General features: G+C 39.5%; 1 pseudogene; it reads left to right on the top strand.

The window, feature by feature from the left end:
- The first annotated feature begins 17,125 nt into the window (after positions 1 to 17,125).
- On the top strand, positions 17,126 to 17,357 carry LOC143400799 (cytochrome c oxidase subunit 7A2-like, mitochondrial pseudogene; annotated as a pseudogene).
- Positions 17,358 to 17,790: the final 433 nt, after the last annotated feature.

Genomic DNA, 17,790 nt, shown 5'->3' with positions numbered 1-17,790 from the left:
AACAAATGCTGAATGTTTTCTCTGCTATAAGGAGGATGACTCATAGTGGGGTAGGGAGGGGAGCATGGGAGGAATAGATGAATTCTAGATAGGGAAGAGAGGTTGGAGGGAAAGGGAGGGGACAGGGGATTAGCAAGGATGGTGGGATATGATAGACATCATTATCCAAAGTACATGTATGAAGACACGAATTGTGTGTCAATATACTTTATGTACAAAAAGAGATATGACAAATTATGGTATATATGTTTAATAAGAATTGTAATGCATTCTGCTGTCATTTTTAATTTTAAAAAAAGTTAAAAACAAACAAACAAAAAAAGAGTTTTGGAGCAGGAGTGAAGAGAGACAAGGATTTATTCTAATCTATTGAGATCTTTAACAAGTTAATCAGCCAGCCAATGGGTTTTAAGTTCTAAATTTCAGGAGACTGTACCTTCTCCTCTCTGTTGGCAAGGTGTGGGGGTGCATCGGTTCTTCATAGAGAAATGAATGTGATAACAAATGGCTGTATGTGTGGGAGGTGGGTGCAGGTGCTGAGGAAAATAGATATGGAGATAGATAAGAAGACAGAAAGGGGACAGATTGAGGGAGCCATCTTTCTGGAGGAGTCAGTTTAAGTGAGGAAGAAGTTAAAGGGGAGAAGAAGTAGGTAGGATGGAGTCAACTGAATACCTTTGACAGCTTTCACAATTATACACACATAGTACACAGAAGCTTTGGACAGACTCGGAGTCAGGCATTTTGATGATACTCAGTGCATTTTCAGAGACATCCTGGACTCTGCATATACTGAGCATATACTGTGGACCAGATGTTGGGTATAAAGGAGGGTGATGAGATAAGTTACCAGATCCTGGCTGGGGAAGCTGGACAGACATGTTAAAGACAAGTAATCATACAGGAAATTAGTGTGACACAACATGGATACTACTTCTTGCTTCAAAGTATGTTGTCTGTTATTAGTAAAATTTTCCACTTTCTGTATTTTTTACTTGAAACATAAAATTTGTTTATCTTTTTCGTTCTTCCTTTATTGCAGTTCTGGGAAATGAACCCAGGGGGCACTGTACCCTGAGCTACATCCTCAGCCCTTTTTCATTTATTTTTTTTTTTTTTAATTTTAAGACGGAATATTGCTAAATTACCCAAGCTGGTCTCAAACTTGTGACCTCATGCCTCAGCCTCTTGAGTAATTTGGGTTGGGTGTGCATCACCCTAACAAGGTTAATTTTTATATTTGGATATTTTTCTCTATGATCTTGAAGAAGCATTACACCTTCATTGTGGATTACAATTTTTAGGTAATGTAAGCTACCTTTTGTTGTCTTATTTAATTTTTTTGTCTTGATTTCAATTCAATCTAATAATAACACCAGGACCTCAGATTTCTTTCATTTTAGTTTATGGAATGGGTGAAGGAAGAAATTCTGAGCCTAGAAACCTTTTTCTTGATGTTTTTCCTTGGGTTTTAATTCTGGTCTTAACTTTTTAGCATTCCTTGTTCTTATGATGGCCTCTCATAACAGGCAGGGACATTGGAGAGGGAATTTAAGTTCAAACCAGGGCATCTTTCCCCATAACAGTCTAACAATGACATAGACTGAAGTAGGATAATATTTAATAGGTCCCGAAGTTGAGTAAAAACAGACAATATCTAAAACAGGTGAAAAATATTGGTAAGCTAAGAAAAATGGCATAGCAGTTCCCCCCTAAAAAAATTGTCATGTGATCCATTCATCTCACCTCTGATTAAATAACCAAAAGAACAGAAAGCAGGATTCCAAGTAGACATTTGCATATCCATGTTTATATTTAGAGTAGCCAAGAAGTGAAGCAACCCAAATGTTCAACTGTGGAGGAATGGATGAGGAAAATGTATGTATACATTCATTGGAATATTATTAAGCCAAATGGGAAGAAATTAAGACACATGAATAAACCTTGAGGACATTTTGTTAAGTGGAAAAAATCGGTCATATAGAGGACAAATACTATATAATTACACTCATATGAGGTATCTAACATAGTCAAAAAGACTCAAGAATATGCTGCCTTCAAGAGACTCATCTTACAGGAAAAGACATCCACAGACTAAAGGTGAAAGGTTGAGAAAAAACATATCAGGCATATGAATTGTGGAAACAAGAAGGGTTTCCATTCTCATATCAAATAAAGTAGACTTAAAGCCAAAGTTAACCAAAAGGGATAAAGAAGGATATTTCATACTGTTTAAGGGAAACATACATCAACAAGACATACCATTATAAATATATGTGTCCCAAACAATGAAACATCTATGTTCATTAAATAAATTCTTCTCAAGTTCAAGAGTCAAATCAATCACATTTGAGACTCTTTAACACACATCTTTTGCCACTGGATAGATCTTCCAAACAAAAGCTGAACAAAGCTATAGAAGTCAATAATACAATCAATAACTTAGACTGAACTGACATATAGAGAATATTTCATCCTTCAACCAGTGAATTCACTTTCTTCTCAGCAGCACATGGATCCTTCTCTAAAACAGACCGTATATTAGGTCATGAAGCAACTCTTAGCAAATACAAAAAGTTGAGATACTACACTGCATTCCATCAGATCATAATGGAATGAAATTAGAAATCAATGATAAAATAAAAGCTACTCCACCACCTGGAGACTAAATAATATGCTATTGAATGATTAATGGAATACAAAAGACATCAGAGAGGAGATTAAAAAACTACTAGAGGTAAATGAGAACACTGATACGACATATCAAAATCTCTGGGACACTATGAAGGCAGTCCTAAGAGGAAAGTTCATTGCATGTAGTTCATTCCTTAAAAGAAGAAAAAGTCAACAAATAAATGACCTAACATTACATCTCAAAGCCCTAGAAAAAGAAGAACAAATCAACACCAAAAGCAATAGAAGACAGGAAATAAGTAAAATTGGAGATGAAATGGAAACAAAAGAAACAATTGAAAAATTGACAAAACACAAAGTTGGTTCTTTGAAAAAATAAATAAAATTGAAAAATCCTTAGCCATGCTACCAAAGAGAAAGAGAGAGAATATTCAAATTACCAACATCCATGATGAAAAAGGAAATATCACAACAGACACTACAGAAATATAGAAAATAATTAGAAATTATTTTTGAAAATTTCTAGTCATATGATTTTTCCAAACTGAGTCAGGATGATATACACAAATTAAACAGATCATCTTCAGGCAATGAAATAGAAGACACCATCAGAAGCCTACCAACCAAGAAAAGCCCAGGACCAGCTGGATACATGGCTGAGTTACAAGACCTTCAAAGAAGAACTAATACCAATACTTCTCAAATTATTTCATGAAAGAAAAAAAAGAAGGAACACTTCCAAACTCATTCTATGAGGCCAATATCACCCTGATTCCAAAGCCAGACAAAGACACATCAAATAAAGAAAACTTCAAACCAATATTTCTAATGAACATAGATACAAAAATTCTCAATAAAATTTTGGCAGATAGAATACAAAACATATTTAAAAGATAGTGCACCACAATCAAGTGGAGTTTACCATGGGATTCAAGATTGGTTCAACATATGAAAATCAATAAATGTAATTAATCACAACAGACTTAAAGATAAGAATCACATGATCATTTCAATAGATGTAGAAAAAGCATTTGACAAATACAGCACCCCTTCATGTTCAAAACACTAGAAAAGCTAGGGATAACAGGAACATATGTCAACATTGTAAAAACTATTTATGCTAAGCATAAGGCCAACATCATTCTAAATGGAGAAAATTGGAAGCATTCTCTCTAAAAACTGGGACAACACAGGGATACCCTCTTTCACCATTTCTGTTTAACACAGCTCTTCAAACTCTATCCCGAGCAAATAGACAGATAAAACAAATTAAAGGGATACAGATATGAAAACAAGAACTCAAACTGTCACTATTTGCTGACACCATGATTCTCTACTTAGAGAATTCAAAAAATTCTAACAGAAAACTTCTAGAACCAATAAATGAATTCAGCAAAGTAGCTGAATATAAAATCACACACATAAATCTAAGGCATTTCTGAACATCAGTAACAACCCCTCTGAAAAAGAAAGTAGGACAACTACTCCATTTACAATAGCCTCAAAAAAATAGAATACTTGGGAATCAACTTAACAAAAGAGGTGAAAGACCTCTACAATGAAAACTGCAGAACACTAAAAAAGAAATTAATGAAGACTTTAGAAGATTGAAAGATCTCCCATGTTCTTGGATAGGCAGAATTAATATTGTCAAAATGACCATACTACCAAAAGCACTATAGAGATTTAATGCAATTCCAATCAAAATCCCAATGACATTCTTCATAGAAATAGAAAAAGCAGACAAGAAATTCATCTGGAAATATAAGAGACGCAGAATACCTAAAGCAACCTTTGCAAGAACAGTGAAGCAGATGGCATTACTATACCAGACCTTAAACTATACTACAGAGAAATAGTAACAAAAACAGCCTAGTGGTGGCACCAAAATAGACTTGTAAATCAATGGTACAGAATATAGGACACAGAGACTAACCCAAATAAATACAGTTATCTCATAATAGATGAAGATGCCAAAAACAAAAATTGGAGAAAATTTAGCCTCTTCAACAAATGGTGGGGGAAAACTGGAAATACGCAGCAAAATGAATTAAGCCCCTATTTCTCACCATGCACAAAACTCAATTCAAAGTGGATCAAAGACCTAAGAATTAGACCAGAGATCCTGCACCTAATAGGAGAAAAAGTAGGCCCTAGTCTTCATCATGTTGTATTGGGCCCTTACTTCCCTAACAAGACTCCATAGCACAAGAAATAAAATGAAGAATCAATAAATGGGATGGAGTCAAACTAAAAAGCTTCTTCTTAGCAAAAGAAGCAATCAGTGAGGTGAAGAGAGAGCCTAAAGAATGGGAGCAAATTTTTACCACATGCACATCAGATACAGTACTAACCTCTAGGATATATAAAGAACTCAAACATCTTAACACCAAAAAAAAGTAAATAAATAACCCAATCAATAAATAGGCCAAGGAACTGAAAAGCCACTTCTCAGAAGATGATATAGAATCAATCAACAAATATATCAAAAAATATTCAACATCTCTAGCAATTAGAGAAATGCAAATCAAAACTACTCTAAGATTTCATCACCCTATAGTCAGAATGGCAGCTATTTAGAATACAAACAATAAGTGTTGCCAAGGATGTGGGGGAAAATTACACTCTTATATTGCTAGTGGGACTGCAAATTGGTGCAGCCAATCTGAAAAGCAGTATGGAGTTTCCTTGGAAAATTGGGAATGGAACTGCCATTTGACCCAGCTATCCCACTTCTCAGTCTATACCCAAAGGATTTAAAAGCAGCATACTGCAGGGATACAGCCACATCAATCTTTATAGCAGCCCAATTCTTAATTGCTAAATGTGGAACTAACCTAGATGCCCTTCAGTAGATGAATACATTAAGAAACTGTGGTATATATACATAATGGAATATTACTCAGCATTAAAAGAGAATAAAATCATGGCATTTGCAGATAAATAGATGGAGTTGGAGAATATTATGCTAAGTGAAATTAGCCAATCTCAAAAAACCAAATGCTGATTTTTTTTTTCCTCTGATATGTAGATGCTGACCCATAATGGGAATGGGAGTGGGAAACTTTAAATAGGGCAATAGGGGATGGAGGGGAAGGGAGAGAATATGGGGTAGAAAAGATGGTGGAATGAGATGGACATCATTACCTTAAGTACATGTATGAATACACAAATGGTGTGACTCTACTTGTGTACAATCAGAGACTTGAAAAATTGAGCTCTCTATGTGTACTATGAATAGAAATGCATTCTGCTGTCATGCATAACAAATTAGAATAAAAAATTTTTAAAAAGAAAATATGAAACTTTGGACTAACATTTCTTGTGAATCCTTAATAAAATATCAATAAATCAAGTCCATAACACTATGATGAAGTTAGTTTTATCCTAAACTATAAATTAGAATGAATACCTAAAAATAAATCTTATTTTTCCATGTAATAAGACACGGGAGAATAACCATAAGATCATCTCCTTGAAGAAAGGGCATTATAAAAATTCAAAACCTATTCTTGCCAAATCTTTTAGCAAACCTCTTCAATCCGATAACAGGCATCTCTGAAAAATCTATAGCTAACAATGTTTTTTTTTATGGTGAGGGTGCTTTTTACTTAAGATATTGTGTTAGATTTGTATTGCTGTAACCATCAAAATGAGATAAATCAACTTAAATCAATTTACTTAAGATAAATAAAATTATATGAGGATAGATTCATTTTGGAACACTATTTCAGAGGTGTCAGTCCATAGTTTCTTCACCCCATTGCTTTGGGCCTGTGGGGGCACAGTAGAATCCATCACAGCCTTAGAATGGGGCAGATGAGGACTGTTCACCTCTTGATGCCAAAAAACAAAGAGAAAGAGAAAGAGGAGAGGACTGAGGTCTCATTATCTCCTCCAAGGCATTCTCCTGAAAAACTAACCTCTCTACACTGGGTCCCATTTACTAAAGTTTCCACCATCGCCCATTAAACTGGTGACCAAGCCTTTGGCATATTAGGCCTTTGAGGGACATTCAGGATACAAACCATAAGACACTGGCAAATACATTGAGTCACCTCCTCTGTTACACACTGTAACTCAACATCTCAGCCAGAATCTTCAGGCAAGAAATAGAAATAAAATGGTGCTGAGTCTGGGGTGAGACTTAGGTAACAACTTCAAGATCCCGACAGTTGGAAGAAGATGCATTAAATGCAACTCTAATCAAAATCAATTTTTAAAAAACTGACAAGCTGAATTATATAATTAGTATGAAAATTAAAAAAAACTTGAATAGTCAAAATAATTTTTTATTTAAAAGATGACACTGATTTCAACATTTACTACTGTATGCAAGTAGTAAAGACAAAGAGGCCCTGGCACAGGACAGTCTGCCTCGCTAGGACAGAATAAAGATGCACAACTAGTGCCACACATCTGTGCTGATAGAAAGGGGCTCAAGGAATCCAGTGAGGAGAGGATCATTTTTTCTCAAACAGAGGTGAGCAATTAGACATGGAGAGAAAAACAAATGCCATGTGCAAAAACAGCTACAGACCTGAATATAGAAGATGAAATTGTCAAGTTTCTTCACCTGTGCTAGCCAATAAAAAATACAACCACAAATGTGAGCCATGGATGCAGTCTTAAGTTTTCCAGTGTGGTTTTTTGTTTTTTTGTTTGTTTGTTTGTTTTTAATTTTTTTTAGATATTGATGGACCTTTATTTTATTCGTTTATTTATATGTGGTGCTGAGAATTGAACACAGTGCCTCACACATGCTAGGCAAGTGCTCTACCACTGAGCCACAACCCCAGTCCTGCCAGTAAATTTTTTAAAGTAAAAAGTAATGGATGAAATTAGTTAGTACTTTATTAAACTTAGTACCTTCAAAATATAATTTCTGCATGAAACCAATGAAAAAGAATGTTGACAAGATATTGTGCATTGTTCTCTCACTAACCCTTTCTCCTTATTACTATCTAGAGAATCTGAAAGCTAGAAAGTCCTCTAGTTTAGATCCTGCCAAGTGGTGACCATCCTCCAGTTCCAGGGACATTTGCTGAACACGCCAGATTCACTTAGACCTCAAACTCTGCAGGCAAGAGAAGAGCACAGAGATGGAGTTGGAGTGGGACCCCACCTCAGCTTGCTCTCTCCTCTCCCAACCTTCCTCCAAATACCAGAAACTTCAGTCTCCCCAAACTTCAGGATTTTAGGAAGCCTCCATGAGGCACAAAAGAGAAGGCATCATATGATCAATCCACAAACCTTGTGTCCAAAATCACAGACCAGAAGTCCTTCCTGAAGTCTGCCCACTCCCATTCCTACTGCAGTCTGATGTCCCCAGTATAACAAAGAATGTGTGTAGCAGTGATAAATTGTTTTTTCTAAGTAAATCCTATTCTGAGAATAATATTTAAAATGATTAAAAACTACAACCATGTCACTTGTCCCTACTTTGTTCTTTTTCTCTAACCCACTCTACTTTCTGACACTCCTTTTTTTTAATGCAGTCATCTTATTATTTATTAAGTCCCCCATCAGAAGGTAAGCTCCTTAGGGGCTGTGAATTTTGCCTGGCTTTGGTTGGTTGTTTTGCAAGTGCCAGGCACATAACAGAAAACACTTGTTAAGGAGACAGTAAATCCAAGAGCCAGATCTCCCTGAAGCCCAGGCAGGACAGGAAAGACAGGTAGTTTTCTTGGATGTGATTGGATGTCCTCTTTGCACATGTGTGTATGGTAGGGGCTACTTATGGCTGTATTCCCAAATGAAATCCCTTATTCAGCAAGCCCTAGACTGTCCTCTACACTTTGACATAGCATAAAGCTCATGACCAAGAGGAATTCTGACCACTAAACTACATTCACAGCTCCTTGGAGTCAGGAGAAGGATCCTCGCCTCGTGCAGGATGATCCCAGCAGCCAAAGCTGGAGAATTCACTGCCACTTTCCATCTCAGAGTCCTGCCCCAACTGCAGACTGTGGATCCCTCAGAAGCCTCCCACAGCCACAGCCCCCAAGCTCTAGGGACTCATACCAGGGATCAAAATAAACTCTAAACCACAGGACCATTAGTTTTCTGAACTGGAGATGACAGGTGGTGAGGAATGTAGCAACTGGTCTATGTCTGCTTAGATCCCCAAAAAGAAGAGAAGAGGCAGACACTGTGTGCCACTGTGGATATGTGGCCCTCCAGGCTCCAAGAGGGTACAAGATCTGATTTGTTGGAGAAGGTTCATCATTAGCATCCAGAGGAATGTTGATTGAACATCTATCTGCATTTGGAGGTCTGGAGAGGGGGAGAGAGATCACTTCGGCATCAGGGGAGATGCTGGGTGGACCTGGGCTCCCACTCATCACAGGTCTGGTTGTAGCCCCCTATGGTCTTCAGCTACTGCCATGTCTATTCTTGACCCTCTAAGGACACTGTCTCCCTTGGCTGCCAGTGTGTAGCCCACTCTCAACCCAGAGCCCCCGTTCCTGCAGCGACTTCTGCTGAATTAAGACATCAAGACTTGTTGCAGGATACCTGGGGGTGGGCTTAGAAAACACCATGACATTTTAGCACCATAAGTGAGACCCTATTAACCCTGAAATCAGGGACCAGGGCTGGACACTTCACCATGAGGCACAGGCCTTACTCTTCCCTCCTTTCCTTGATTCTGCCTGCCACCCCAGCATTAGTGAGTGTGGCTCTGGAAGAGGAGGATTCACTTAGTTAATTCCCCTCTTGTATCTACTTCTTTTCACATTTCTTCCCTGTGTATATGTGTGTGTGTGTGAATTACTCTATGCACGTAACACAGAAGACTGTCCAAAACATCCTATGGCCTACTGATGACTGACAGCTAATACCTGTGTAATGACCAGCCTAGTAAAAAATGGGGCCCTCTTTTAGCACCCCAGCCAGAAGACCCTGAACCTCTCCCCAAACAGACCCATCCCCTGCCACAAGTGTTCACTAGGTTGACTCTTCCCGTGGCTTTTTTTATCTGATTCCTTCCCCACCCCTCTTCAGCCTCCATTTCCTTAATGTCCCAGTTTCCTCCCCAGTTCACTTCTTCAGGAGGCTCCCTCACCACCCTAGGCCAACACTCCAGTGGCTCCTCTCACTCCTGCCCCATCAGTGTCATAGGTAAATGCATAGTTAAAACTCCAGGCCTCGGTTCTTGTGCCCCATGAAAGAAAATTTAGAGCCAGACACAAAAAGCCAAGCAAGATAATTTTGTTACAAGTCAAAGTAAGGCTCAAACAAAGAATGCTCTCAAGAGAGAAAGAGAGTGGGTCATACATCCCCCAACAGAGAATGACAAAAGAAATTGGATACTATTTCCAAATTCATTAAGTTTGATGTTTGGCAGGAGAAGATGGGTCCATCTTCTGCAATCTTCACCAATCTGATACTGAATTCCTCCTTCATGTTGAGCAGGTGGTGTTTGACCCTAGTTGGTCCTTTCAGTAACTGACATGGCAACCATTCCATTCAGGGGGACTTCATCCACCAATCAATCCTGTGTGAATACAGGTGCTGGGTTCCAGGAGCAGGCAAACTTTATCTTAGTGAACCTGTGCCATTAATGAAATTTCCCTTGAAACCTACATTGAGAAACCCACAGCTATAAATCCTAACTTTAGAATGATCTCAGTGATCAGGGCAGGGGTTAGCTCCATAGATATTTAGTTCTAGACTTATTTCTTAATTGACTCCCTTTGTTTCCCCCTGTTTATTCTCAGATTTACTAGACCTGTTATTTTCCTATGAGTTACTCATTTATTCAGTAGGTTTTTGTTTTGTTACTAGGGATTAAGCCAAGGGTGCTTAACCATTGAGCCACATCCCCAGCACTCTCTGGATTTGAGAGTTCTCACCAATTTGTGTAGGACCTCCCTAATTTGCTGAGGCTGGTTTGACACTTCCTGTCATCTAGCCTCAGTCTCTTGAGTTGCTGAGATTTTCTGCATTTGCTGAGATGATCATGTGATATTTGTCTTTCATTTTATTTATATGATATTTTGCATTTATTGATTTTCATATGCTGACCAACCTTGATAAAACCCACTTGATCATGGTGTATAATCTTCTTAATGTGTCTTTGAACAGAAATTGCTAATATTTGATTAAGGATTTTTACATCTCTATACTCATTATGAATATTGATATATACTATTGTTCCCTTGATTGTATTTAATCTGCTTTGATATCAGGGTGATACTGGCTTCATAGAATCAGAACACATTTCTTGTCATTAGATGATAGATGACTAATGTATATTTGATACAGAAAAATTATGAAATGCTGACAAGGATAAATGATAAGTTAAAATTATCCATATGCCTAGAACAGAAAAATTCTGTTGCATTTACTTCTAGTCTGTTAACCTCTTCTTCCTACAGCCTGAATGCTGCATATTTCTCTCTCTCTCTCTCCCTCTCTTTCCCTCACATGATGAACACAGGTTTCAGTGGCTCCCAGCACTGCCCTCTGCAATTGCCATTTCCCAGGTGAGTTGAATCTCTGATCCCCTTAGGGGGCAATTTCTTATTTTCTCCTTCCTTCTCACACCCTGGTACTATATCCCTACTCCTCATTCATAGAAGATGAAATGCATCATTCTTATACTTGAAAAAAAAAATAGGACTCAGTTAAGAATGGCCTCATAATCCCATCACAGGCCCTGCACCTGAAACTGTCTCCTCCATCTTCCCACCAGTGACATGATGGATCATCTGTTGCTGTCTGAGGCCACCTCTGCACTTGGGAACAAGGTTGGCCCCTCCCTTCCCTACATCCTCACCTTCCACTTTCTGTGGCTCATTCATTCCTACATTCAAAATACTGCAACATCTCCCATTAAAACAAACACCTCAGTAAATAAAACAAAATCCCTCCATAAAAATCCACCACCTGATCCTATGTCTCCCTCCCATTACTGCCCCATTTCTCTGATACAATTTATAGAGTGATGTCTGAGTCCTTTCTAAATGTTGATCTTTTAAACATTGAATTTTTGTTTTTCTGGTGGAATCATGGCAGCATTCAAAAGGAAAAATACTGCTACAAGCCTTGGTTAAAATACAAATGACCCATCTTCCATGCAGCCCCACTTCTTGATACCCAGAGGCAGCCTGCTTTGCTTCTTTGGCCTAGGCTGCTTTTATTGTTATCTGTTTCCTCTGTGTCCCCACACAGAATACTAACAGGGCTCCTTCTTTGTCCATTTCATGTTGCACTCTTAGTGGAGAGCTGTCATTCACAAGCCCTATCCTCTCATTAGTCATTTTACAATTTTGATTATATCAATGTTTTTTACATCTCTATGCTCACCATGGATATTGATATATAGATTATCTTTAATCTGCTTTGGTATCAGGGTGATACTAGCTTCATGGAATCAGAACACATTTCTTGTCACTAGATATTAGATGAGTCTAATGTACATTTGATACAGAAAAATATGGAAATGTTATTCACAGCTAGGGTTTAGCTCTCATCTCTGTTTCCTTGGACTGATTTGTAACTTCCCTGCAGTTAATAAAAGTGTTCTTCCTTTGTTTGCTTAGTTTCTGTTGTTCTTATTACTGGAACTTTCCCAAACTCTCCCCCATGGTCTCTGCTATGGTTTGAATGTGTGCTTCAAAGTTCACATGTTGGAATCTTGATATTCAATGTGGTGGTGTGGGGAGATGGGACCTAATGGGAGGTGGGTGAGTCATGAGGGTCCCTCTGTCATAAATAGATAAGTACTGTTATCTTGGGAATGGGTTGGCCCCTCCTGCCTCTCTTGCCTCTGCTTGCCCTTACACCTTCTACCATATAAGGAAACAACAGAAAGATCTTAGTCAGATGCCAGTGCCTTGACCTTGGAGTTCTCTGTCACCAGCTGGCCAGGCTGAAGAGATGAGCTGGGTTTAAAGGAGCTGAATGCAGTAATAACAAAGAAACCAAGCAACACAGGAACATGAGTTTCTCAAGTTGAGGGTGGGACTGTTTAGAGACCCCAAATGTAAGCTCCACACTGGAAAGAGAGCATGCACCTGCATTCCTTTTATTTTATAGGGAGGGGATACACACAAAGGAGGTTCAATGGAATGTTCTTCACCAAAGAAGGCCTAGGATAGGATTTTGAAGGTGGAGTCTTGCATTGTGATATCTTGTGGTCATCAGATTGACTGACATCTTGGCCACTCACACCCATCTCAGGTGCTGTGTGGGATCACAGGCAGAGCAAGAGGAAGGCACATTGATGTCACATGGCCCAATCAGTGTACAAAGCCAGACCAGTCTTATTGCTCAAATGCTCATAGCTCACACTCACAGCCCATGGATGGTTCATGACACTTCCCAACCTTAATAACTGTGAGAAAATAGATATCTGTTCTTCACAACTTACTCAATATGTTGTGTTCTGTTAGAGCAGCCAAACACACTAAGACAGTCTCTACCAATATAAACGTGTCCAGGACTCCACCAACTTGGTCTTTGTACAGACACCAGTCCCAGAGCTCTCAGTCCTGCCAGACCTGTCTGGATGCCTTCACAACTGGAGGGAGGCTGACCCCCTGGATCTGCTTCACCTCATGTGGGAACACGGCCTCCCTATCTCATGCTGGATCCCTATTGACTACATTTCCCATATTCCCTTTTCTTGTTTTCTCTCCATCATTTTTGTTTCTCACTTCATTAGTCAAGGATCACCTTTCCTGAAGATCAAAACGTACTTGGGTGCTGTGGAGTGCAGGAGGCCTGGTGTGGAGGGAGGGAGAGCAGCACTTGTGAGAAAAGCCCAGATGGCTTTGACCTCAGACTGAGAAGCCCTTGCTCTGCAGATACCCAGCAGCATTTGGTCTGAGGCTCCATTAATAAAGACAGAGTTCCTAGAAGAGGGAGGGGCTACGCTGACCATTCATTCAGCTCTTATTTGTTGAGTATTGAAGAGATGACACACAGTTTGCACCAAGCATACATCAGGGAACTGAAAACAAACCAAAAGTGCCAACCTTGTGGAGCCTGTGTCCTATAGGAAAGAGGAAGAAGACACACTCTAAGCACAGTAAATGAGGACAGTGTTCATGGAAAGTGTTGCAGGACAGGTGTCAGAGTGGGTCTGTCATGACAGAGAAGATGACTGTTTTCCTGGGGTGCTCAGCATGGGACTTAGTAGCAAGGTGACCTTTGGGGAGAGATTTGAAGGACATGAAGGAATTTGTCAGGGTGTTTGGAGGAAGATCTTTCTAGGCAGGAGGAAGCTGCAGTGCAAATGCACTGGGGCAGGATTCTGTGTGTGTTCTGTGGAGAGTAAGGGTTTGGGATGTCCTGAGCAGAGTCAGAGAAGAACTCAGAGGCACAGCCAGTCGCTGAAGATCTGGAGGTTAACAAAAGGAATCATGCATTGAGTGAAGCAGTTTTGAGCAAAGACCTACATGGTGCATTTTTCAAAGCATCATACTAAGTGCTGAGCTGAGAATACAGTTGAGATGGGAGGACTCCCAAGGCAGCAGGGAGTATTCCAGCATCTACCCTGGTGTCAGATTAAAAGCAGGAAGGAATCAGTAGTTCATGGTGGTTCCGCTTATAGTAATGTGATTTTAAGGTTGTCCCTTCCCCTAAAATCTGCTAAGTAACAAAAACAGCATGGTATTGTCACCAGAGTAGACATGTAGACCAATAGTACAGGGAAACCGTCCTATGCTGGAGATGTCGGTCACTTCACCTGGTGTGTGAGCAGGGGAAATAGTGGAAGTGTTTGGATGCTGCCCACATTTTGAAGTGGGACTTGACAGCACTGCCTAATGAGCTTAACTAAAGTATGAGAAAGAGAAAGTAAGGAGATCACCAAAAATTTGTGACACTGTAATCACAAAGATAAGAGTTGCACCGATGAAGAAGGGAAGACTGTCAGGGGCTTGTGTGAGGACAGGACTTTGCAGGCACTCAGTGGAGATGTTGAGCAGAGGTTTCAAACTGCCATACCAACAGCTGATGATCAAACTGCTCTCAGCAGACATGGGCTTCATGTAAATATGCATCTTTTGCTTGACTGATGTCAGTCTGAGACAAGGTGTGGTAGACGTGTCCTTGCTCACTTTCAATTTCTGTATGTGTCTTGTTTTAGGTTGGTAACAAACATTTAGAGTCCAGTGCTAGTGCACCTAGTACCCATTTGAGTAGCATTGCCCTAGACAGAATAGAGTTCCAGCATCTGCCTGGTGTCATATTAAAAGCAGCAAGGAATCAGTAGTTCATGGTGATTCCATTTATAGTAATGTGACTTTAAGGTTGCCCCTTTCTCTAAAGTCAGCTAAGAAGCCATAAAATGGAAGACACATCCAAAGATAGAGAAGTAATAGAACAATTCTTTAGCTCACACTATAAAAGTAGGCAGAAATTCATGGAGAAAAATTACACTTGTCCCAAGGCATTTGCCCAAACTGGAGAAAGCTTAGCTTTGATTTTTCTTAATCTCAAGATCTGTTACTGGGATAGATTCCTCTCAGAGGAATCAAATACCTGAGATAATTAACTTATAAAGAGGAAAGTTTTAATACTCCTAGAAACTAGCCAGAGCAATTACACAAAAGAAATTAAAGGAATACAAATTGGAAAAGAAGAACTCAAACTATCACCATTTGCTGATGACATGAGTCTATATTTAAAAGATCCAAAAACTTCCACCTGAAATGTTCTAGAATTAATGAATGAATTCTGCAAAGTAGCAGACAGGGGTTGCATCACTGATAACTTTTTTTCTGAGGTTCCATGTTCTTGGACTGAGTGCCTATAGTTCCTCTAGCTGTCCAACCTACAGGCAGCCATTGTGAGACTATGAGGCTTCTGGTTCTATAAGACAATTTAATAAAACTCCTTTTGAAAATTATACACACACACACATACACACACACACACACACACCATCATCATCATCATCATCATCATCATCATCATATTGGTTCTTTTCCTCTAGAGAACCCTAACTAATATGACTCCCAACTCTGGAGCCACATGTCAGAGTTCAAAATAAGTTCTGGGATCAGGATCACAAGATGACTGATTTGGGGGAAGGCAGGTTGCAAGGGTATGAGGGCTGAGAAATGCAGACAATAGGCCTTATCTAAGTAAGTCCCAAAAGTAAAAGAAGAGGCAGAATTCCTTTGTCCTGGACTCTCAGGGCTGTGTTGGGGCACCCTCCATACTCAGGGTGAGAGATCTGGTTATGGATTTATATTTCAAATTCTTGCTAACATATGTTATTACTGAGTTAATAAATGAAAGGAAGATTCCTAAAACTTGAAAGAGAAAATATAAACTGAAACCTTCCAGAATCTGTTGTTGCTATGCTGAGTGTGTTGCAGGTGGGAACAAGAAAAGGCTGTGAATAACCAAGTATGAACAGGGCAGTGACCAGTCTGTGGGCAGTTTATCCTGTGATTTGATGTGGTCACTCTTCATCTGGGTCATCTTACCTGCTTTATATCTTTGTACATTTAGAGGAACCTTGTCCTACCAGAACCTGTGATCACAAGGACTCAGACATTGAAAAGGCTTTGTCCTTTCTCCAAGATCACGGGCAACAGGAGAATTCTGAGGCTGTACAAGCCTAGGCTCTGGCCTGAGTCCAAACTTCAGCCCATATCTTTTTTAGTTTCTTAATTCATTTATAGAACATATCTGTTCTTATTCTTGTATATGAGTTCTGGCCTCATCCTCCTCTCTGTGTCCCTGTCTTTGACAGCAGCAGGAACTATTTTCCTGTCATCGTCACACAATGCCTAGGCTAATCCCTGCACACAGGGTTCTCTGTGGTATCCAGCAATTAATTTTCAGACATGTCCAGCTCTTGTCCTCATGCTAAAGTTATTTCTTGGATTGTATTTTTAAGCATTTCTCCAATATATTTGGTACCAAGGATTGAACCCAGGGGTGCTTAATCCCTGAGTTACATCCCTAGCCCTTTTTATTTTTTATTTTAAGACAGGGTCTCCCTAAGTTGCTTAGGGCTTTGCTGAGTTACTGAGGCTGCTCTCAAATTTATGATCCTCCCACTTCAGGCTCCCAAGTCTCTTGGATTACAGGCATGCACCATCAAGCCCGGTTTCTCCAATATTTTTAAAGGAACCAGATTTAGAGAATAGTGGAGAGGAAGGATCCCATGATTTCTAATGTTAGATAAATTCCTGTTAGGTTTTTGTCTCCTCTACTTACCTATGTCCTCTCCCTGCCCTTAGCTCTATGAATCCTAGCTCTGGCTCAAATTAATACTCCTGGATTTATATAGTAGAGCCTAATATAGATTTTTATTTGCTTGGCAAATAGGAACCATAAGTCAGGTCAGAGAGTGCAGAACTTCTAAGCCCAAGTGACCATGACCTGAGTGTGAAAGGACTTTGTGCTGCAGATGCTACAGAGCATCATTTGTCCTGCATTTACATTAATAAAGGTAGTGTCTCTAGCTTTCTCTGGGATGGTCGTGCAGGCAGCGGCTACGGGAAGCTAGACATCAAGCATCATGTATTACAAATTTAGTGGATTCACACAGAAATTAACTAGAGCATGAGCTTCGGAAGCCTATAGCCCATAAGGATTAAGGCCAGTGGTTTCCACAGAAGCACCACCTATCATATTTGCCACACCGACTAAACTGACCTCTAGTCCCACTGGTTATGATTATGCGAGGAAGAACAAGGTTCCAGAGCTACAGAAGTTTTTCCAGAAATCTGATGGTGTGCCCATCCACCTGAAACTAGGCCTTCCTGACCAAATGCTTTACCGGACCACCATGGACCTGACTGTGGGAGGGACCATCTACTGCCTGATTGCCCTCTGTATGGCTTCACAGCCCAAAAAACAAAGATGTTAGGCTACAGATGATTGGTTTTTTGTTTTTTGGGTTTTTTTGTTTTGTTTTGTTTTGTGTTGGCATAAACCCTTTGAAATTTCATTGTTTCTTCCCCCTCCCTTCTGACTTGAATGATTTACTTAATATTTTTTCAAAAAATAAAAAAGAGAAAGATATGAAGACAGTATTTTGGTTTGCTTATGAAATGCATATGGCCTGTCAGATGTCAGGCTCATTTGACAGTTAAAACTATTATTTAAAGACACACACTGCACTGTGTTTCGGAACTCCTGATTTCCCTGGAGGTTCTGGATGAAGGTTGCACACAGGCTCAT

Source organism: Callospermophilus lateralis, chromosome 6, assembly GCF_048772815.1.
Source record: "Callospermophilus lateralis isolate mCalLat2 chromosome 6, mCalLat2.hap1, whole genome shotgun sequence".
NCBI classification, from domain to species: domain Eukaryota; kingdom Metazoa; phylum Chordata; class Mammalia; order Rodentia; family Sciuridae; genus Callospermophilus; species Callospermophilus lateralis.
Note: the sequence above shows the minus strand (reverse complement) of the source record. Positions and strands in the feature narration are given on the sequence as shown.